The 23,373-nt window shown below is 46.6% G+C and overlaps 1 protein-coding gene across 1 annotated transcript in view; it reads right to left on the bottom strand.

Moving 5' to 3' along the window:
* Positions 1–23,373, bottom strand: part of NCBP1 (nuclear cap binding protein subunit 1) — a 729,105-nt gene that overhangs the window by 296,484 nt on the left and 409,248 nt on the right. The window lies entirely within an intron of this gene.

A 23,373-nucleotide genomic window follows, 5' to 3' on the forward strand; every position in this document is an offset into this window, starting at 1 on the left:
GGGAATAGTTTTGATGTGGAGAACGCTGTGAGATCTAGGATTTGGTTTTATAGCACCACACCGCACTCTGTCACAAAAGTTGCTCCGTTTGTTTCTCTCAGAGGAAGATTACCCACTTCTACTCTTTACCCTGCCTGGCTTTTGAGAACTGTGGGGCACAAGTTTTCTTTTCACTCTACTAATAACGATGAAGTGCAGATGCGTGTTAAATGCGCTCAAGATAAAATGGCAAACAGATACAATGACAAGAAATCTGTTAAATCTTTAAACGTTTCTCCTGGTGACATGGTGCGTGTGAACTATTACAGGATGGTCAAGAAAGGTTGTGAATCTTTCGGTGAACCTGTTCGTGTTGAAAAAGTGTGTGGGAATGCGGTCATGGTGGAGGGTGGACATTGGTGGAATCTTTGTAAAGTTATCAAGGCAAAAATGAGCGCTTGTTCTTCGGCGCAGTCTCAATTTGCGTCCTCTGACTCTGCACCCAAAAATTTACTTTCTTCCCAGAGTTCTTCATCTGCTTCCCCGAGTTCTTCATCTGCTTTGTGTCCCTTGGATAGTGCTTCTGTCAGAAAATCTTCACGTGTTACTCGTCTTCCTTGGAAACTTCGTTAGTTGTGTTTTTAATTTGCTTTCTTCACTTTTGTTTTTTTTTGTTTGTTATTTTTCTTTTCTTTGGAAAAAAAAAAGATAATGTTGTATTTGCTTGTGTTTATTAGGTTCCTTCCTTGGAACCTCCCTGTTGTCATGGGGCTCATGATGTTCTAGTTCTGTGTTATGCCAGATGGTGTCTCTGAGCCAGTGTATGGTGCGGTTGCTCCTACAATAAACTCACCAACCAACTTATATTCAGTTTCCAGTGAATTATTTGACCCCCACAACAAGGAACACCATTAACTACCACCAAGTCTACCAGAGTTCCACCACCCCCTCGTCCTACAACCACTACTCATGGCCAGATCCACCAGGGAGTTGGAAACTAACCCGAATAACGATAAAACCGGTCCCAACCCCAAGGAGGGCAAAAATGAGATCAAAAATAGTTTGCCTAAAATCAGAAACGTACCAGTTGAAGCTGGTCCAGCCCGATTGCCGACCATTAACCTCCCCCCGGAAGCTCTGCCCTTTGTTGTAGCACTTACAGGAGTCCCGCCCCTAGATGAAGGGAGAAGAGAAAACCACTCTGATTTAAAAAATAAGTGTACGCAATGGCTAAAAGCAAATAGAGCATTACCCCCAAACATCTCAGGGGAAATACTTGCTGTCAGAAGAGTGGAGTGGATTGGGGAGGGACCAAAAACTGTGGCAGGAGATATCATAGTAATACATTTTAGGGACACCTCTGCTGTGGATCATATCTGCAATGCCCCCCTGGGTGGATCAAACACCCAAATATATCCACTACACCTGTCATATTTCTATCCTACCCTACCCCGGAGATTAGTCTACCCTAACAGGGCTTTTCGCAGGAGGGGTCACTATGGCCCACCAAATAGAATACAACAGTGGCGAGCACCGGGGGAGGGCACTTTCCCATGCGATTTTACAAACCCACTACAAGCCCATTGGAATAGGTTCAGCGTTTTGGAGGAAGTGGATTGACTCCCACTGGATGGAAACTCTCCACCTCAACTTGTAAAGGGAAAACTTATAAAAGAACCCACACGGAAGGGAAATACACTATCCACTACCCTCGGAGAAAGCATGAGAGAGGGATGCGGCGAGAAGGGTGAACCAGAGCAAAAATGGGGGACCCAGTTTATAGATCATGAGGCACCGAGGAAAGACATGTGGGACGCACCCAGCTCAGAGAAAACAGAAGGGACAAACTTCGATAATGTAGTTGTCCAAAATGGTATAACAATAGCTGAGGGAGACGGGACAATTTACCCACTCTGGGTCGGGGTAAACACGCTAGATGGGCTGGATGGACTCAAAATCGTATCCTGGAATATAGCAGGATCTGCTGCCAAATAGGAGGTACAGGAATGGAGAGAATACATCATCAGGTTTCACGTTATATGTTTACAGGAGACCTGAATGATTGATTCTAATGACTTTACTATGGAGGGGTTCAAGTGTTTCCCAGACCCTGCCCAAAGGTCCGCCTCAGGGAGAGCGGTGGGAGGGCTATTAATATATCCAGATCTCCGGATAGAAGGGGTATGGTCCAACTATAACTGGAAATCGCAGAATATGCAGGCGATAGGCCTTCGCTCTAAAGGGATAAACATCATACTGGTAAACTGGTATAACGCAGAAGGTGCACACAGCAGGGGAAATGCAATAAAAGAACTAGACTCCCGCTTAAATGCCCAGCTATCGACGGCAAAGGCAGCAGTTGCCCCTTGTGTCGTCCTTGTAGGGGATTTTAATTGCCACCTCTGTGGGAATTTAAGACCACTAAACAAGGACTGGTCGCGGTGCACAGTTGAGAAAGGGCCACACTTTGTACACTCTCCAGAGGGGTGGGAAATAGACAAGGTGATGAAAAGGCACAATCTGGTCCATACGATGGACATGGTCGGGATGGGTAGCGCTGGAGAACCCAGCCAAACCTTTAAGGGTAGAGGATGTCATTCGTATTTAGATGTCATTATGGTTTCCCCTACACTTAAAAGATGGGTCCGTATGGCGGCAAACAAAAACAGTACATTTAGCGACCATAATCCATTGGTGGAGGAGCTAAAATGTTTAAAACTTAAGAATGCACCACCCAGAGTAGATATGATAGAAAGGATAACAGACCAAGGGAGAATGCTTAGATGGTCCAAAATAGACAGGGATAAGTTTTATAAAAGCCTAATAACCACAGGGTCAGATGCAATAAATGTATGCCTCGACCTAAATAACGAGGGAGTGGCGGTAGTGACTGCATTCAAAGAGATGGCACACCTCATCGACGGACTCCTAAAGACCACCAAAACCAGGACAGTAGCCACCACACCTGATGGTTTGACAAAGAATGCTCAAAGGCACATAAAGACCTCAAATATAGCCTAAAACAGCGTCCCAGGGATAATACTCTAGTAGCCCAAAGCAGATTGATATATAAAAAGACTCTAAAAACTCGCAAAGTTAGCCTCCAAAGACAAGCCTGGGAGGATTTAAGGGAGGCGGCAGAAAGAAGAGACCTGTCCGAGTTTTGGAAAATTATAAATAAACCATGTTTCCAGGACTCACACCCCCCACAAATCCTGAACACCATCTTACCAGAGCAGTGGCAGGCCCACTTTCAGAACTTGTATAATCATACAGGCGAAACAAACCATGATGAAGGGCAGAGGCTAAAGTTGACTGAACGGCTAGAGATCACCCTGGCAGAAGTGGAAGGGGCAATTCTGGGGCTTACCAAAAACAAAGCGCCTGGCCCAGATGGTATACCCCGACCTCTACCTTAGCAAAGTGGAACTGTGGGCTCGCATCCTCACGAGGGTCTTGAATGCGGCAGTAGAGGCAGGCCTGCCACGCTCTTGGTCCTCGGCAACAATCGTACCAATATTTAAAAAGGGGAACCGGGATGACCCCCAATGCTATCGCCCGATATCCCTCATCGATGTCACGGTGAAGGTGTTGGGTTGTGTATTCTAAAACGCCTGTCAGAATGGGCTGATAGTAACCAGCAAATAACAGACATCCAATATGGGTTTAGGGAGGGAAGGTCAACCACGGATCAGTGCCTGAACCTCTACCTCTTGATCACCAAGTACACCATAGCCAGCAAGGAGGTGGTCTATTTAGGGTTCATGGACCTCTCCGCGGCTTTTGATCATGTGAACAGGGAGAAACTATGGGCCCTGATAGGCCTAGGGGTGGAACAAGATCTAGTTGACATCCTTAAGGCCCTACACTGGAACACATCTGCGTCTTTCCGCTATAATCAAGATGGGAGTAAGACCTCACCATTGCCATGCACTAGCGGAGTGTGGCAGGGCTGTATTTTAGCTCCATTTTTGTTCTCACTGTACATTAACAACTTGAACAGGGAACTATGTACACTTGGAGTGGATTCCCCCAAATAGGCTCCCGCCCAATTCTCGTCCTGCTTTACGCGGACGCCGCTGTGCTGTTAGCCCGAACAACGCGGGGGATGCAGAGGTTGATTGACTGATTCGTAAGATTTATGGCCACACTATCTGTCAGCAAACCTGGACAAGTCATAAGTCATGTTAGCGGGGGCAAGACCCAACAAGAAATTTGCTTATAAGATAGGCTCCCACAAAAGTCTGGTCCAGTCCTTTTCTTACCTAGGTGTACTATTCGATGGGCTTCTAAAGTTTAAATCCCTGTCGGACAAACACGCTGCAAATCTGGTGGCCTCGTCAGGGGCTATAATGGGCTATGGGAGAAGACTGGGTAGATGGTCCCCGGAGCAAGTGATGAACCTGTACAGATCAATATGCTGTGCTAAAGCAGCCTATGGGTGGGAAGTTTGGGGCTTTGCAAACACATACCAGGTCCAGGCAGAAGAAAATACGTTTTTTAGAAGGATCTTGAAAGTACCACAAAGCACCCCATCCTACATCATACTTGAGGAATTGGGAGAACCTTATATTGTAGATCAAATCAAGATCAGGCCGCTCCTGGCCTGGGTCAAAATCTGGACTAACCCTGAGGCTGGTTTGAGCAGGCAAATCATCAAAGACTGCCTGAATCGCGACAAAGGGAGCTCCATCCCATGGATAAAATATGTTAAAGACACTTTTGAGGCTATTGGTTGTAAGAACTTCTATACCGTGCCTGAAGCCCTTTTCGCCCAGAATAAGACAACGGTCAAGAAACTGTTTGGTGAATGGACAACCATGAGCAGGGTGGCTATAGAAGAGCGCAAATCCACGGTTGTGTCTTATAGATCACTGAAAACGGAAGTGGAATGGAACCCTATTTAACAGTGAATCATAGTGCACAAGACAGATTTTACATGACCCGTTTCAGGTTTAACATATTGCACCACCTATTGTCTGTTCCCTCTTGTTTTACTTTAACGGTGGAGCAGAAGGGTACCTGCGGTTGCGACAATAGGTCTCCGCAGGATACCCTTCACTTCGTATTGTTATGCTCATTTTATTCATCTCCCAGGCGTAAGTTCCTAGTGGGAATCTTGAAACAAGCAAAATTCAAACACGCCAAGGCAGCCCTATTGTTTTTGCAGAAGGCTACAGATGCTTACACACTGTCTTGCACAACGAGTTTTATTAAGGTGGCAATAAGACTAAGGAACACGAGAGAGATAAGTGATTGTAATGCCCTGCAAATAGAGACTGGATAATAGGAAACCTCTGATATGTATGAATGTAATGGCTTATCTTTTTAACATGCTTTTAAATGTTTTTATGCACTTTTATGGTATTTTTTGAAGTGCCGAATAAAGATATTTGAACTTTGAATATAATACATTGCTATCATGTGGTCTGTTCTGACCAGGACTGCTTTGTTGAGAATATGCATTTGAAAAGCTTTTAATGCTAGAAACACTGCTAGTAGTTCTGGATGATTTATGTGCAGTCGTTTGTGCTGTACACTCCATCTCCCTTGTACTGTGTATCTCTCCATATGAGCTCCCCATCCGGTGAGCGATGCATCCGCTGTTAGTACCACTTGTGGAATTGGCTCTAGGAACGACCGTCCTTTGGAAAGGTTAGTTGTATTCCACCACTTCAGAGAGCGATGTGTGCGGTCGTTTACCAACATAAGATCTGTAATCTGACCTTGAGCCTGATTCCACTGTGTTGCTAGACATTCTTGAAGCGGACGCATTTGTAGTCTTGCATATGGGATTAACAGTATGCAAGAGGACATCATCCCTAATAACTGCAAGAACACTCGAGCTGGTAATGAGTGTTGCGGTTGAAATCTTTGAATGAGGGTGAGCATTGTCTAAATCCTGACTGAATTGGGGTATACTATGGCTTTTTCTTTATTTATAGTAGCCCCTAGATATTGTTGAACCTTGTTTGGTTGCAGGTGGGATTTTGTGTAGTTCACCGTAAACCCTAGCTGGTGCAGCAGTTGAATGGTCTTTTGTGTGTTTTGAAGACATTCCTCTTGTGACGTGGCCTTTATTAGCCAGTCGTCCAAGTAAGGGAAGACGTGTATTTGCTGTCTTCTTAGGTGTGCTGCAACCACTGCTAGGCATTTTGTGAACACCCTTGGTGCTGTTGTGACCCCAAATGTAAGGACCTTGAATTGATAATGTCGTCCTTCTATTGCAAATCTGAGGTATTTTCTGTGAGCTTTGTGAATTGGGATATGAAAAGTAGGCGTCTTTTAGATCCAGTGTAGAAAGAAAGTCCCCTTTCTTCAGTAAAGGAAGTACCTGTTGGAGCGTGACCATGTGGAAATTTTCCGAATTTATGTATGCATTAAAAGGTCTGAGGTCTAGTATAGGCCTTAGAGATCCGTCCTTCTTGGGAATTAGAAAGTATAGAGAATATACTCCTGTTCCTGGTTGATGTTGTGGAACCTCCTCTATTGCATGCTTTTGTAGCAGCGATAGTACCTCCTGTTTTAATAATGTCAGATGATCTTGACTCATTGGACGCTGTCTGGGGGGGATGTTTGGTGGGGTAGCAGTGAGTTCTAGGCAATAACCATGTTGGATAATTTGTCTCACCCACCTGTCTGATGTGATGTTTTCCCAGACAGATAGGAACAGTGATAGGCGTCCCCCGACCAGTGTTGTATGGTCTGGGGGGAGCTGTATGAAGTCACTGTTTTGGGGTAAGAGAGGTGCGGTTGTTGTTGTTTCCGTGACCTCTACCTTTGTTGTTGTTACCTCTGTAACTGCCTCTAGAATTACCTTTAGGTGATGTTGGTGTAAATGAGGTTCATTGCTGGGTTGTGCCTGTATTTTTTGATCCGCCTCTATAGGTGGACCTACGAAAGGAACCTCTCTGAGATGGCTGTTGCAATGCTCCCATTGACTTAGCCGTTTCTGTGTCCTTTTTCATTTTTTCCAACGCCTCATCTGTGCTTGAGCCAAAGAGTGCTTTTCCATCAAAAGGCTGGTTCAATAAAGAAGTTTGTACCTCCTGTTTGAACCCTGAGACCCTGAGCCATGCATGTCTTCTTAACATGATACTGGTGTTTATAGATCTTGCCGCAGTGTCTGCTGCGTCTAAGGCGCACTTAATGGAAGTGTTAGTTATTATCTTCCCTTCTTGTATCAGCTGTTCTGCTCTTTTTTGATGTTCCTTCGGGAGATGTGTAATGAGTTTCTCTAACTCATCATAATGAGCTCTATCATAGCGTGCAAGTAGCGATTGAGTATTTGCTATGCGCCAGCTGTTTGCTACTTGAGATGCTACTCTCTTGCCAGAGGCATCTATTAACTTAGACTCCTTGTCAGGAGGAGGAGCTTCTCCTGTTAGTGAGTTCGCCCTCTTACGAGCATTTGAGAATACTAACGAGTCCAGAGGTATTTGGCCCTTAATAAATACTGGGTCTTTTGGGGCGGCCTTATACTTTTTGTCAATTCTTGGGTTTAACACCCTAGCCCTCACAGGATCTTTAAATATATATCTGATGTGTGAGTGAGGAGACCCTTAAGCATTGGTAGGCTCCCTGAAGATTTTTGTGCAGCAGGTAGTGTTTCTAAAAGGAAATCTTCTATCTGAGGTTCTGTATGTAAATCTACCTTGTGGTATTTTGCTGCCCTATTAATCAATTGTGCAAAACCCGAATTATCATCAGGGGAGAGGGTTTTGAGGGATACAGGTCAGGGTCATTATCATTATCTGTCACTGCATCATAATCTTCCCATGGGTCTGTGTATTCTGGGATAGTATTGTTATCATCCTCATGAAGTTCCCCATCCCCTGTGTCACTTTCTAAATCTGTTTGAGGTGTAGATGGGCGTGGTGTAGAAGGTCGAGGGATAGCTGGCAGAGTATGAGGAAGAGGAGAATAGGGTTTGTCCATAGGCTGTGGAGAAAGGGGAGGAGTTGGATTTGTCCCCATTGTTCTCTTCTTAGGAGGAGGAGCTTTCCCCTCCAACAGTTGAGTCTTCCTCTTTTTAGGTGGTTTTGTCACCACCATGCCAGTTTGTGGATCAATGAACAAAGTCCTTTGTTTTGGATCTGTCTCTTGCTCCTGTGTCGGTACCGAAGCCTTTGGGTCCGATAGGTGCTTTTGCTTCTGCGTCTCGGTGTTATGTGTTTTCGGCACCAAGAGTTTGCTCGAGTCTGATTTTTTCGGTGTCGAGGGAGTCTTCGACGTTGAAGCAGGTTTCGGTTTGGACATGGAATGTTTCGACTTCGAGCTCTCCTTGGTATGGAGCTTCGGTGTCTATGACGATGTCGACCGTTTTTCGGATCCGACATGGTGGGAGACCGAGTGTTTCGGTTTCGTTGCCGAGCCAGAAGGCGGGGCGTCGGAAACTTTTTTCGGTTGTCTGACTGGGCTCGAAGGCGGGGTCGACACCAATCTGGGTCGGTTTTTTGGCAAAGGGACGTCGTCACTCACGGTTTGATGAACGTCGACTTCTTCGACATCAGACTCGTCCGCTTCTGACCCCGATCCGTCCTCATCATCTTCCTCCTCTGAGTGTTCGACCTCGAACAGTTCTGGGATTGCATCGGACTCCATCCTCGACATCTCGTGTTTTCGGGCTCGACGGTTTCTAATCGTCAACTTGGAGGAGAAAGCCGCACAGGCTTCACAATCCCTGGATTCGTGGTGAGGTGACAAACAGAGGTTGCACACCTCGTGTAGGTTCTTGTGTGGGAATTTAGCACCACACGTTGGACATTTCTTGAATGGAGTCCTTTCAATGGACTCCGGGCTGGACTACATCGAAATAGGCCTCCCGGTCCCGTCGGCATAGAGTTAGAAATTTTCGGTGTTGACGTCGAAGCGCGTCGAAATGGGAATGAACTTGCGCTCGATAAACAATACCGTCGAATTGGAAAGGGAATACGCGCCGAAATAGAACTTTTTCTCGAAGTCGATCCGGAGCGCATCAATCCTCATCTGAACCCGGTGGCGGAAAAAAACAATCTAAGGATGGAGCCGATGCCCATGCGCACTATCACCCAAGGGAGGAGTCACCAGCCTTGTGACTACAAAAGACTTCTCCAAGAGAAAAACAAGTGCAATCATCCAAGCCCAACACCAGATGGCGATCTATTCATAATGTACCATCTGCAGCCCATATGCCTCGAACATCAAGTTATCGGAAAATCACAGTTGTAACTACTTTTTAGGGTCAGTGCTGGGCACAAAGATCCAGCACTGGGCTCTCTCCTGGTAACAGGTGAGTAATTTCATTTTCGTTGATCGGGTGAATTTTAGTGAATATTTTAAAGTTTCAAAACTCGAAAGCAGAATTTCCAAGTGAAAACCAGTCAATGTTATCCTATGGAGAAAATGTAGGTTATCGGTTTTCAGGTAAGTACTCGACTGGTAGAGTTAAGGTTCTGGGGAAAGACTCAGGGGTCTCCCAGGTTCAGGTAGGTACAGTTGCTACACCCTCAGCGGCACAGGGGCAGCCGGGTGCAGAGAGAGTAGGCTCAATGTTAGCCTATGGCAGGTAGGGGGACATTGGTTGGTGGCTGTTAGCAGGCAGGCCACGCGGCTTTGGGAACTGAGCTCCTGGTCACTTACTCAGGGCACATGGGGAAGTAGAATAGAACAGATGCTGCACTTCCAGTGGCACTCTGGCGGCTGGGTGCAGGGTGCTTTTGGGCAGTCAGGCGCCCAATGGTTTTCAATGGGAAAGCTACAAGACTAAAAGGCCGCAAGCTCGGGGACGGAGATTCTTCAGGTGCGACCACCACTTCGAGAGGTAAGTTGGGAAGCTGCAGGTTAGGTAGACACCCAGGAGTTTGGCACAGGGGGCCGTTTGGTGCCAGGTGCTGGGGTGTCTTTTGGTGTCGGGAAATCTTACCCTCTGCTGGTCGCAGTTGGAGGGGTTCCTTGTTGTGAGGCTGCAGGCGTCATCAGGAGCGTAGAGGAGGGTCCTTGGGTGCTGGATTCTGGGTCACAGTCGCCGGGGGACATCCTTGTGGTCTTTGTTCACTCAGGCACAGGCCGGGCTCGGCGGGGGCAGAGTGTGCAGGATTTGCGGTTCCTGGCTGGCACCAGGGGTTGTAGATATTTGAGCAGAACCACTGCTCGTGGGAGTCCCAGTCTTTGGATGAGAAAGGCAGTCAGGTCCTCTGGGGTTTTTGAGGTTGCTGACCACAGGAGACACCGGGGTTTAGCAGAAGCAGGTTCAAGGGTCTACAGGCCGGTAGGGCGGGGGCCAAGTCAGTTGGTGTCGTCCTCTTGTTAGCAGCTACATGGCAGATCTTTCTTCTTGTTCTTCTTTGTAGTTTTGGAATCAGGATCTGAGGAAGGAAGGTTCAGGGTGCCCTTAAATAATACATTTATGGGCGTTACAGGTAGGGGAAGGTCAGGAACCAATGGGTCCCTTCCCTGCAGTGTGTACACCCCTATCCTGCCACTCTCCAGCGGGAGGTGGGCAGGAGCCCGTCTCTGATTGGGTAGGGCTCCCCATCCTCAAGATGGCAAGAGCCCGGAGTTGTGCTTCACCTCGCCTCCCCCACCTGAGGGGTGGGGTTGGCAGAGACTGGCACACCCAGTTTCCTCACTTGGGTTTTCTCACCTGTCTTCCAGCCAGAGTGGGGGTCAGAACTGGTGGAACCAGTTGCAGAGTACAGCAAGTGGCCTGGAGAAGCTCACAAAGGTAGCATTCCTTTGAAGCTTCCCCTGCCCATCTTGGGGGCGGAGGCCGAGCACCTCGCCCCAGGATGTGCATTGTTGCAGGCCCACAAGAGCGGATGGCTCTCTACCCAGGGGTCCAGCAACATGTCTGCTGGGTGGCAGCCTAAGCAGCCTCTCAGTCAGGACACGGGTTGTTGGTTAGTTTCAGGGGGCAACTCTAAGTTGCCCTCTGTCGTGCATCTTACATTAAATCTCTCACTGGCATCAGCGTGGGTTTAATGTGCTGAGAAGTTTGATACCAAACTTTTCATTCTTCAGTGTAGCTATCATGGTGCTGTGGAGTTCATGATTACCTCCCAGCACTGTATACTCTTAATAGAAGCACTGCACTTACAGTGCCCAGAATGGACCTGGGCACTGTAGGGGTACAGGGCTCATGCCATTGTACCCACACCACTGGCATAGGGCACCCAGCTAGTGGGGTGACTACGGGATGCCAGGGCAGTGTGTTGTGGGCATGGCACACAGGGATGTGTGCCATGTCGACTCTTTGGTTTAGTCTGCACCTAGACACTCAGCCTGCAAAGGCAGTGTGTGGATGTCAGGGTACAGGGCTGCTAAGGGTTGCACAATAAGTGCTGCAGCCCTTAGGGGCCTTCTCTGGTCACAGTGCCCTGGGTACCATTTCCAAGGGGCTGACATGTGGCCAGAGATGCCAATTGGGTTTAGGTCTCAATACAATTTTAGGGAAGGAACACAGCCCCTGGGCACCTGATTGGCAGGAGCCCAGGGCATACTCCGTCAAAGTACATCAGTAATTCAGTAAAAAATAGGGGCATACCATGCAAGAAAAATGGCACTTTCTCAAACTGTGTCCACCAAGTACGACAAAGAAAAAGTAGTTGGGTGTGCCCGGGCTAGCAATGCACCATGTAGGCTTTGTGGGAAAACTGGGCATTTAGCAACCGTTTGTCAAACGAACAGATGCAAAAGTACCAGGGTTTCAGTAGTTAGCGAGGATTGTGCGGTTGATTTGGAGAATTTATTGAGCGAAGTACATTATATGGTGGCGGGCGAAGATAAGATGGGACAGACTGAGCAAGATATGTGTGTTGACCCTTATGTGTATGTTCAAGCTTGTGATAAACAACTTTATCTTTTGGTGGATTCAGGTGCAAAAATCACTGATTACGCATGAGCTTTTTAAACAAAATTGGCTTGGGTGGTCATTATTTCCACCCGATAGATCACCCTTTTCATATGAGGGCAAAAAGATCGATCTTCAGGGTTTTTTAAAGATACTATGATGTTTATAAAGGGAGACGCATCTGTAGCAAAATCTAAGTTGCTGTTAAGGGGTTAAACATCTTGGGATGGTTCCACCAAGCGTTGTTCGGAATGATCCTTCGTCCTAGCACTAAAGAACAAGTCTCCGTGATTAGAGACTCAAAAGATATTGAACTTTTATTAAATGAGTTTCCCAGGGTGCTTTCAGGTGAGCTTGGGAAAACTGTTGATTTTCAACACAAATTTAAAAATAAGGCCAATGCTGTTCCTATAAAACATAACTTGAGCAGTGTTCCCTTCAGTGCGCACAGTGATTTAGAGAAGGAATTGGAGGGTTTGCAGACTAAAGGAATAATTGAGCCTCTAGAGTTCTCTTTATGGCTTTTTCCTTTGGTTGTAGCCCAAAAAGAAACCAGAACCACGAGTTGAGGGTTTGTGCTGATCTCAGAGCCCTGAACAAAGATGTGAGTTGATTATCACCCCCTTGGTGCCAAGTTTTTCACAAAGCTAGATTTATCGTCTGCCTATCACTATGTAGTCTTGGCAGAAGAATCACGTCATCTCACAGCCTTTATTTCACCTCTAGGGACATTACAGTACTGCTGCATACCTTTTGGTTTGGTTTGGCGTCAGCAGCTTCCGTGTTTCAGAGACTGATGTCTGAGTTGCTGAAAGGAATTTCCAACGTCTCGGGTTTTTCAGGATGACGTATTAATTCATGCAAGTTTTCGCTCGGAGCATGATCTCATATTGTAGTAAGTACTTATGGCTTTTGACAAAGCTGGTGTGGTTCTTAAAAAGGGAGAAATTACAATTTGTTAAAACTTCTGTTGAATTTCTTGGCCATGTTGTTTCCGAGGTTTTGACTGTCGATGCTAGTAAGTTTGGTGTTGGTGCTGTGCTTGCACAGAAGGACGTCCACACCGAATACACCATTGGCTATGGATCTAGAGTCTTAAGAGATGCTGAAGTACAATACTCTGTGATAGAGAAAGAACTTTTGGCTTGTTGGTGGGCCATAAAAAAGTTCAAGTGTTATCTTTGGGGAAGAAGTTTAATCTTGCAAACAGATCACAAACCTTTAGTTTTCATTCCTAATGGTACCAATTGCAAGAGTAGCGCTCCCATGATCATAAGATTTGCTGCAAGACTTCTACAGTTCAATTTTGAAGTAGTTCATATTTCTGAAGGGAGAAAGGGGAGGGCTGATTATTTGTCTAGAAATCCCATTGTTGAGAAGGATGAGATGGTTGGTGAGAGAGATGATGTGTTTAATTGCTGCATTAGACATCGCAAATTGTTGTCAGTTCACTGAAGCGGCATGGAGAGAATTTGGAACACGATGTGGTTTTAAAAAAGTAATGGATAAGGTCATGTCTAGGTGGCCTAGAGAAAAATCTTTAGAGTTAAAAAATCTGCAAGGTATCGGAGGAGTTAACCATAGAAGATGGCCTTCTTTTGAGAAGTGACAAATTGGTTCCTGAGCTGAGGCGCAGTATTTTATCCAAAGTGCATGAAGGTCACTTGGGTTCTTCTTTGACCAAACGTGAGTCATTCTGGGTGCCACAAATGGATGGAGAAATTTAAGAGTTTGTCAAAAGTTGTGTGTGTTCCACTTCCGATAAATCTTTCAAAACTTCTAATCCACTGTTGATACCCACTGATTGTCCTTCAGGGCCTTGGGGAAAAAAAGCTAGGAATTCATTTATTGGGGCCATTTAATATTCTTTCACATAATTTCCTTTTTGCTTTGGTCCTCAACGACTTCTATTCGAAATGGCCATTTGTGAAATTTGTTGGAGAGACGTATTCCAAGGCTGTGATTCTATTTCTAAAAGATGTTTTTATGAATGAAGGGTAGTTGAAGAGATCTCTGACAAGGGTGTGCAATTGGTCTCTTGTGAGATTGAGAAATCTTCACGTGAAAGTTCCATTGGTCATCTCAAGAGCTTTCTTTACAATCCACAAACAAATGGCCTTGTGGAGCATTTCAATAAAGTGCTTGGTGAATGGGTAAGGTGGGCATTTGCCAATAAGTGTGATGTGCATCATGCTGTCAAATCAATGTTGTGGTTTTATAGAACCACTCTGCATTCCACAACTAGTTTCTCTCCTTTTGAGGCTCTTAAATGAAGGAAACCTGCTTTGCAGTTTAGGCCAGCTTGGATGAGTAGGTTTTTAAAAACAGATATCACATTGTTGTAATGAACAGCTTCTACGCAATGTGGAATGTGCCCAGCAGAAACCGAAATTGTATTACGATGCAAGGAAGAATGTCAGTCTGCCCTTATAGGGTAGGTGATCTTATACAGATTAAAACTCAAAGTTTTGTGATGAAAGGCAAGCCCAAATTTTCTGACCATTTGGTGATTGACAAAGTGTGTGGTACCACTCGAAGGGTCAATGGTGGAAATTGGTGGAATACTGCTAGAATTGTTAAAGTGCCTAAACATGATGATTTGGTGTCTCAGTCTTTTGATTGTGGTTTTGAGAAATCTGACAATTCTCATTTGAGTTTAGATAACCCCTGATGATTACCAACAAGTCTCGTGGTTTGTCCTGGACATGTTGAAGGTGTTTGATTTCTGTTGAACCTTTACAGAGAAGCATTAGAACTTGCAATATTCCTTTCAGGTACTGTTAGTCTATTTATTCATTTCACTGGCTTGGCAGATGGCACAGGAGCAGACTAACTCCTTTACTTTGAGACATCTGGGGCTAGTAAAAGTGGCTTACTAGCCTTTCCCTGGTTTTGGATTGGCCCAGATGTCCAGCTAAGAGGATGTCATGATCTAAAGTTAGTAGGAACTCCCTGTATGTTTGAGGTACTACCACTCTCCTACTGGCTCCAGGGTTGGAGTCTCTGGCCTCAGTGTACAGAAGTCCCTCTTCCCAATAAACTCTGTGGGTACCACTGACATCTCCCTATTCCTGGGAAGCAGCTTGCTGCCTCTGGCTTTCAAGAGTTGGACAGGCCTGCTGCCCAAGGCACAGCTCTTCCGTAGAGGGTTCCCCTGGGCCTAAGAGTTCAACCTGTTGAGGATCAAGCTCCATTGGCTCACTTCCCTCTAGGGAGTCCAAGTCCTCTCCCTGAGGAGAGGGGGTCCTGATCCTCTTGACGTACAGAAGCTGGTTTGCCAGTCTTCTTACTTTTTCTCTAGGAAGGTTGGGCCATACTTTCAGGGTCCAACACTTCTTTTTCACCCTGCTTTCGGTCTGTGCACTTGTTTTCACACACTCTCAGGGATGTCCAGGATTGCTGCATAGGGTTTTAATTCTACCTCAGCCCATGCTGAGGTTTCCAGGTCATTACCAAGCAGACATGCAGCTGAAAGCTGTGGAGAGACCACTACCTATTTCAGTCCAGTATCCCCAACCCTGTCTAAGGTCACCATAGCCATTGCATGGTTAGTAGTAACACTGCCAGCATTGGTGACTGGGTAAGTTCTCCCAATCAAGTATTGCTCTGGGGAAAACAGTCACCATAGTGACACTGGCACCTGTATCCCTGAGGGCTTCTACTCTAGTCCCATTGATCAAAGGGTTTTGCAAGTATTTCTTTAAGTTGGGTGACCACACAGCTTCAGTGGCAAATTCAACTTCCCCCTCTGAAACTAGAACGGCTTCAGTGTGCAACCTGATTTGCTCTGGGCACACTGTTGACCCCATCTGGAGACCAGCTACACCAGGAGTACCTGTAGGACTAGAGGCATTCTTGCTAGGACAAGCCTGGTCACCAGTCAAGTGTCCCAACTTCTTACAGTTGTTACACAAGGCCTTTGCAGGATCAAAGTTCTTCCCCCTATAGGGCTGTTGAGTATAGGGATTGTTTTGGGACCCACCTCAGTGTGCAGATTTTTGGGGGCCTTTAGAAGACTCAGACTTTTTATCTTGAGGATTCTCACCACCTTTCCCCTCGGGAGGTTTTGTAACCCCTTTCTTTTGGTCACCCCCAGTGGTTGTCTTGGTCACTCTAGACTTGAGCCAGTGGTCTGCCTTCTTTCCCAATTCTACACTTCACAATACATTTACCAGAAGCCCGATGACGCAGTTTGATGACGTCATCACGCCGCTGACCGTACCGTCCCGGAAACATGCAGTCGGCATTAAAGATAAATAGAAATGGACTCCACGTAGTCGGTACCTCCCCAACAGCTCTGACAACCATCTAGGAGGTACCGACGGATAGGTGAGGAGACATTCTGGCAACGCTACTGTTATTGAGTGAGGGCCCTCCCTTTTTGCAATAATCCCCCGTTTTTGTAATAGTGCTACACCAAACAGATGAGAGCAAGCATAGAGGAAGGGGTACCTAGGGGCTATGTGGTAGTCATTGAATGTAGGTCTTCTTGTTAGTAAAAGAGCTCGGTCTATCAGATGGGAGTTAACCTAGAGAAAGGGTTTACCTAGTGGCTCCGCTCTAAATACAAACTGAGCACTATTATATGCATACCAGTTAGTGACCTGCATAGATTGAGAATTGCCCGGTTTAGAGCTTGATAAGATATATACTAACGGGGTCGAGTGGATGAACAAAAAAAATGTAATGACCACGAGACCAGTATGGTCATCTATGTGCTTTGAGACATGTTTAAGATATGCATTGGTCGAAATACAACTAAGGTACACTAGCAAGGCTATGTGATGAAGTAATTTGTCTTGTGACCGCGAGATTGGTTTGGGAGACTAGTTGATGCTTGTGATACAATTCGTCTCAGACAGTGTTCCCGTTTTGTAAGAGAGGTGTCCTCAGATAATAGTGACACACATAGTGAATATGACTGCTAGAATATGAGACTCAAGTCCATTAGCAAGAACGAGTGCATTGAGCTGTTGACGCATCTTGATGCGGTGTATGAGTAAACCTTTAATAAATATCTAAAGGGACATGACATAGCACCGCATCCTGGGAGAATGTATCTAGTATACTTTTGACAATAGTAATGGAATAGTTTTTATAAAAAAATGAAAAAACCCCACAGTGAGATCAGTAGGTTTGCAGCACTTATTGTGCCACCCTCAGGGGCCCTGTACCCTGGCACCCACACACTGCCTTTGCAGGCTGAGTGCCTAAGTACAGAACTAAACAAAGAATCGACATGGCACACATCCCTGTGTGCCATGCCCACAGAACCCACTGCCCTGGCATACTTCAGTCACCCATCTAGCTGGGTGCCCTATGCCAGAGGTGTGGGCACAGGTACAGTACCCAGGGCCATTCCTGGGCACTGTAAGTGCAGAGATGCCATTAAGAGTATATGGTGCTGGGAGGTTGTCATTACGCACGCAACAGCACCATAATTGCTACACTGAAGACTGACAAGTTTGGTACCCACCGGTCCTGACCCCCACTCTGGCGGGAAGACTGGCGGGAAAAACTATGTCCGGAAGGGGAGTGTGGCGGAGGGGGAGGGGGGGGGGCTGAAGGCGGGGGGGGGGGGGGGGGGTCGCTAGCCTGTGCCAACCCTACCCCTCAGGTGGGGGAGACGAGATGAAGCACGACCCCAGGCTCTTCACAGCTAGCCTTTGCCCCCCTCCCACAGGAGAGGAGAAGGCTATGGGGTGTATCCACCCAAGGACAGGGGCTTATTGGTCCCTGTCCTTGCCCTACCTGAAAAACCCCTAAATTTAGTATTTAGGGGCTCCCTGAACCTTCCTTCCTCAGATCTCGAAAGAAAAAAAGAAGAAAGAAGAAGATCAAGAGGAGGAAGACTCACTGTGCAGCTTCTAACAGGACGACAACAGCTGACTTTACCCCAGCCCTACCGGCCTGTCGACCCTGGAACCTGCTCCTGCCCAATCCTGGCAACTCCTGCGGACCGCAACCTTTAGAAACCCAGAGGACCTGCCTGCCTTGACCCTCCTATAGATTGGGACTCCCATCAGCAGAAGCTCTGCTGCAACAACCCCCCTGGTGCCAGCCAGGAAGCTCCGGACCAGCCCACTCTGCACCCGTGGAGCCCGGGCCGAGCCGAACCGAACCAAGACCACGAGGACGTCCCCCCGGCGACTGGGACCCGAAGTCCACTGCCCAAAGACCCTCCTCGACGAACCAGACAACACCTGCAGACTTAGAACCAGGGGCCACCCCAACCGCGACAAGCTGAGGGTAAGCTTTTCCAACACCCAAAGACACCCCTGCACGCGGCACCCTACAAGCCCCCTGTGCCTGCCTTTGGGGTAACTACCTGTGCTCCAAGATCCCAACTTGCCTCTCGAAGTGCTTGTCGCCCCTGGAGAGTCTCCGTCCCAGAGCCTGCAGCCTTTGTTCCTTTTTGACCTTTCCCATTGGATAACATTGAGCGCCTGATGGCTCAAAAGCACCCTGCACCCAGCCGCCTGAGTGCCGCTGGCTGTGCCACCTTTGTCCTGTCCTACTTCCCCCTTTGCCCTGAGCAAGTGACCAGGAGCCCAGCTCCCACAGCCGCATGGCCTGCTAGCCAGCAGCTACCAACCGGAGGCCCCCTTTCCCTCATTGGATAACATTGGGCCTAACTACCTCTACACCTGGCCGCCCCTGTGCCGCTGGGGGTGAACTAACTGTACTTACCTGACCCTGGGGGACCCCCGAGTCTATGCCCAGAACCCTAACTTCACCAGCCAAGTACTCACCTGGAAACCGGTAACTCACTAGCCTGCCATTGGATAACATTGACTGGTTTGACTCGAAAAATCTTCTATGTGTGAAGTTTTGGAAACAAAAAATCTTAATATAAAATCACTCTAATTCCGAAGTACTCACCTGTGATCAGGGGAGAAGCCAGTACTGCACCTTGTACCCCAGTACTGAACCGCAAAAGTAATCCTTACCGGGTTTACTAGTAATCTATATTTTCTCCATAGGAATCCATTGTCTGTTTTTCTATGAAATTTTTTCGAAGTGTCTACTTTTGAAAACTTGCAATATTCTTCAAATATTCTACGAAATACTGAAACGCAATTACCTACCTGTTTTAAGTGGAGACCCCTGTGCTGGACTTAGGAGCCCAGTACTGGATTACAAAAGTAATGAGATCTTACTTTACCTTCAACCTGAATTTTCTCCCATTAAATAACATTGTCAGATTTTCATTGAAAAGTTTCCAGGTGTGAACTTTTAAAAACGCTTTATATTCATGAACATTCACTACAGTAACTAAAACGTTTTTACTAAATTGGTTTCAGTTTAGACCCCAGGACTGAATCTAAGATCTAGTCCTGGAACTACTAAAGTAATCTGTATAGTAATCAACTGTACTTATATGCTGAAAACCCATTGCTGAAAACCCATTGAGCTCAATGCTAAAGTGTGTCTAGAATTGTGTTACCTTCTGCAACCCCTGTACCTATTGTGTTCACAAACTTTATTGCTTCCTTGCAAAGTAATTACATGAGAGTACTCCTATAAAAAAAAATATATTTCTACTCCTGTTGGTTCTAAAAATAAAACTATCTTAATATAAAAACAATTGGCCTGGAGATCAGTCTTTGTGTGTGTGAAATCCTTTGCTGACTGAGTGTGTACAACAAATGCTTTACACTGTCCTCTGGTACTGTCTTACTGCTCAACCAAGCTACCACTTTTGAGAGTAAGGTCAGTCCTGACTTTAACCTCTGTTATACCTCTGGGGTTTGTGGACTCTATACACACTGTACCTCATTCCGTTCCAGTATATATAGAGCCACTTTCTCACATTGTTCTGCTTCTTTCCTTTGCTTTTTAGAGCGGTGCCTCCTTTCCCCTAGCTGTTGCCAGGTGGAGTGAGGTAGTCTCCTCAGAAACTCGAGGTAAGAATAAGTGACTGATGCCCTAAGATGGAGCATGATATCTGGCAACATTACTGCCACTATGTCTATAGCATAGAGAACACTATTTTCTTTTGATTTCTTTAGATTGTAAACTTTCCTATTCTTTTAGATATCTCAAGGTATATAAGTGTCTTTGAGGAAGGATTGTACACGCCACAAATCAGGTGATCCAGTTGTATTCTTTTCAACCGTTTCGAGTGTATGTGTATTATTCAAATTTTTTATCTTCACTTATTGCAGTAGCATAACAAATGGTTTGGTGGGTCCTGTTGAAGGCACAGGACAGATCGTTGTCCACATGTGCTGAAAATGTTGACCACGTAATAATTTACACCGCTATTTGTTGAAACAGTCTTTTGCACTGTTTTTAGTTTGGGTCACGGTGGACAAAAATAAATATTGAGTCGGTCGTGGTTCAATTTTAGTCTCGCATATTATTGTTGCACTGCATACATTTCCCATACACTCCACTGCTCACATCTGGTGAAGTAGTTTGTTATCTTCCTTTTGAAATGAAAACATCCTCGGGCTCCTCCACCATTATGATGGAGTTGTAGCCCTTAGAGTCACTAGGTTGACTTTCAGAGGAGACCCAGATGATGAAGCATGTCACCATGTCGGTGAGTGATGAGAATCCGGAAATTTAATGAATATTTCTTTTTGTTTCGGCATCTGTATATGGCGGTAGTGGTTTTCAAGAGTAGTATTTTGTGTTCTCTATTACTTTTTAGACCCTTGGATATTTCTGGTTTGTTTTGTTTGCTATTTCGTGGCAAGATATCCAAGCAGGTCTTTAAACATAGCCTCTGACACTATTTAAGTTATTTGTGTTATATATCTATATATACTACACCAAAATGAGGTATAGTGTGTATAAAGTCCAGGTGAAGGCAGAGGTTAAAGTTAGATAGAACCTTACTCTCTATTTGTGGTAGAGTGGTCGAGCAGTTAAGCAGTATCAGAGGACAGTGTTAAGCATTTGATGTACACACTCAGTCAGCAAATGAATTCACACACTCAATAACTGAACTTGAATTGTGTTTGTATAAAAATATATACGGTTTTATTTTTAGAACCAAGCAAGCTTGGCACAGGTAAGCATTAAATACTTTTCAATAATAAGTTACTGGATTTAGAACAGTTTGAAAAAGCAAGAGAACTTGTACTTTGTTTAATTTACAGGGGAAGCAGCAGGTTAAAACACTTATCAAATACAGTACATTGAAATAAATAGGCTTTTTCAGTAAATTGCAGGTAAGTTACTTTGTACGTTACTTTTCTCACTCAGTGCTGGATGTCTGAATTCAGCACTGGGATATTTCCTGTAAACAGGTAAGTAAATACGTTTTGGATATTTGTGCGATTTTTTTAAAGAATATTTTTAGATTTCAACACTCCACAAAAAGTGTCAATGTTATCCTATGGGAGGAAAACAGGTTAACGGTTCACAGGTAATTAACGACTGTGGGGCTTAAGGTTCTGGGGTTAGACTCAGGGTTCCCCCAGGGTCAGAATGGTACTGTGGTTGCACCCTCAGCCGCACTAGGGCGGCAGGGTGCAGAGTGTTGAGATCCAATGTTATTTATTGGGGGCCTCCGGTTGGTGACTGCTGGCAAGCGAGCCACAGGGTTGTGGGAGCAAAGCTCCTAGGGTTAAGGTCAGGGCAAATGGGGAAACAAAGTAGCACAAAAGGTGCACCCTCAGCGGCACTGGGGCGGCTGGGTGCAGAGTGCTGTTTTGACATCAGGCACCCGGTTTCCTATGGAGAACCTCCGGTTTGCAAAAGCACTGCAGGCAGGGAGACTAAGTACTTCTGGGTGCGACCACCACTTCGAGAGGTAAGTTGGGAAGTTAAGGGTTGGGTCAACACCGTTGGTTTGGGCACACAAGGCTGTGGGGCGTTGGGTGCAGGGGTGCCTTTTGGGGTCGGATCTTCTTACAAGTTTCGGGTCGCGGTAAGGGGGGGGGGGTGGGGCCTTCTGGATTTAGGCTGCAGACGGCGGCTGGAGGCAGGTCCGGGGTCACCGGATCTCGGGCCAGGATCGCCTGGGGGGACCTCGTGTTTTTCCATGCTAGCTCGGGCTGGGTTCGGCGAGTGCAGAGTGGGCTGGATTTGCGGTATCTGACCGGAGCCAGAAGCTGCAGTTTGAACAAATCCAGTGTTCACTGGAGAAGCAGTCTTGGAAGTGAAGGCAGGCAGGTCCTCCGGGGTTTTCGAGGTTGCTGGCTGAAGGACACAGCGGGATTTCACAGGAGCAGGTTCGAGGGGAGACAGGCAGGTAGGGCTGTGGCCAAGTCAGTGGGTGACTTCCTCGTTAGCTGGCTGCACAGCTGTTCGGTCCTGCTTTTCTTCTTGTTGTCAGGCTGGATCTGAGGAAACAAGATTCAGGGTGCACCCTAAATACTAGATTTAGGGGTGTTACAGGTAGGTAAGGGCATGGGCCAATGGGTCCCTTCCCTGGGTTGGGTACACCCCCTATTGTGCCACCCTCCAGTGGGAGGGGGGCAGGAGCCTGTCCTTGGTTAGCTAGGTCCCCCATCCTCAAGATGGCGGGGACTCAGTTGTGCTTCACCTCGCCTCCCCCACCTGAGGTGTGGAGTTGGCAGATGTGGACACACCTCTTTCCCTCACTTGTTTTTCCCGCCGGTTCTCCCGCCCAAAGTGGGGGGTAGAACCAATGGGGACCAGTTGCTGAAAGCAGAAAATGGTCTGGGGAGGCTCACAAAGGCCTTTGAAGCATCCCCTTCGTGAACCCTGCCCATCCTGGGGGAGGAGGCTGGGCACCTCGTCCCAGGATGTGCATTGTTTCAGCCCCCCGAGAGCAGCAGGCTCTCTACCCAGGGGTCCAGAAACATGTCAGTTTGTGGCAGCCTAAGCAGCCACTTAGTAACTAGAAATTGGTAGAGTTTCAGGGGGCATCTCTAAGATGCCCTCTGTTGTGTATTTTACATTAAATCCCGCACTGGCATCAGTGTGGGTTTAATGTGCTGAGAAGTTCGATACCAAACATCCCAGTCTTCAGTGTAGCCATTATGGTGTTGTGGAGTTCGTAATGACAAACTCCTAGCACCATATACACTTAATGGCAGCACTGCACTTACAGTGTCAAGGAATGGACTTAGGCACTGTAGGGGTTCAGGGCTCATGCACCTGTACCCTGACCACTGGCATAGGGCACCCAGCTAGATGGGTTACTGATGTATGCCAGGGCAGTGGTTTGTTGACATGGCACACAGGGATATGTGCAATGTCGACTCTTCACTTTGTTCTGCACCAAAACACACAGCCTGCAGAGGCAGTGTGTGTGTGTCAGGGTACAGAACCTCTAAGGGTGGCATAATAAGTGTTACAGCCCTTAGAGGCCTTCTCTGGTCACAGTACCCTAGGTACCTGTGGTACCATTTACCAGGTGCGGACATGTGGCCTGAGATGCCAATTGGGTTTAGGCTTCAATGCAGTTTTTATGGAAGGAACATAGGCCCTGGGTACCAGATTAGCAGGAGCCCAGGGCACAAACAGTCAAAGAACATCAGCAAATCAACAAAAAGTGGGGGCATATCATGCAAGAAAGAGGGCACTTTCTCACACCTGGCCATTGCTGGGTGCTGCCTTGGGTTGTCACTCTGCATTGTACT

Source organism: Lissotriton vulgaris, chromosome 3_1 (genome assembly GCF_964263255.1).
Source record: "Lissotriton vulgaris chromosome 3_1, aLisVul1.2, whole genome shotgun sequence".
Classification (NCBI taxonomy): Eukaryota; Metazoa; Chordata; class Amphibia; order Caudata; family Salamandridae; genus Lissotriton; species Lissotriton vulgaris.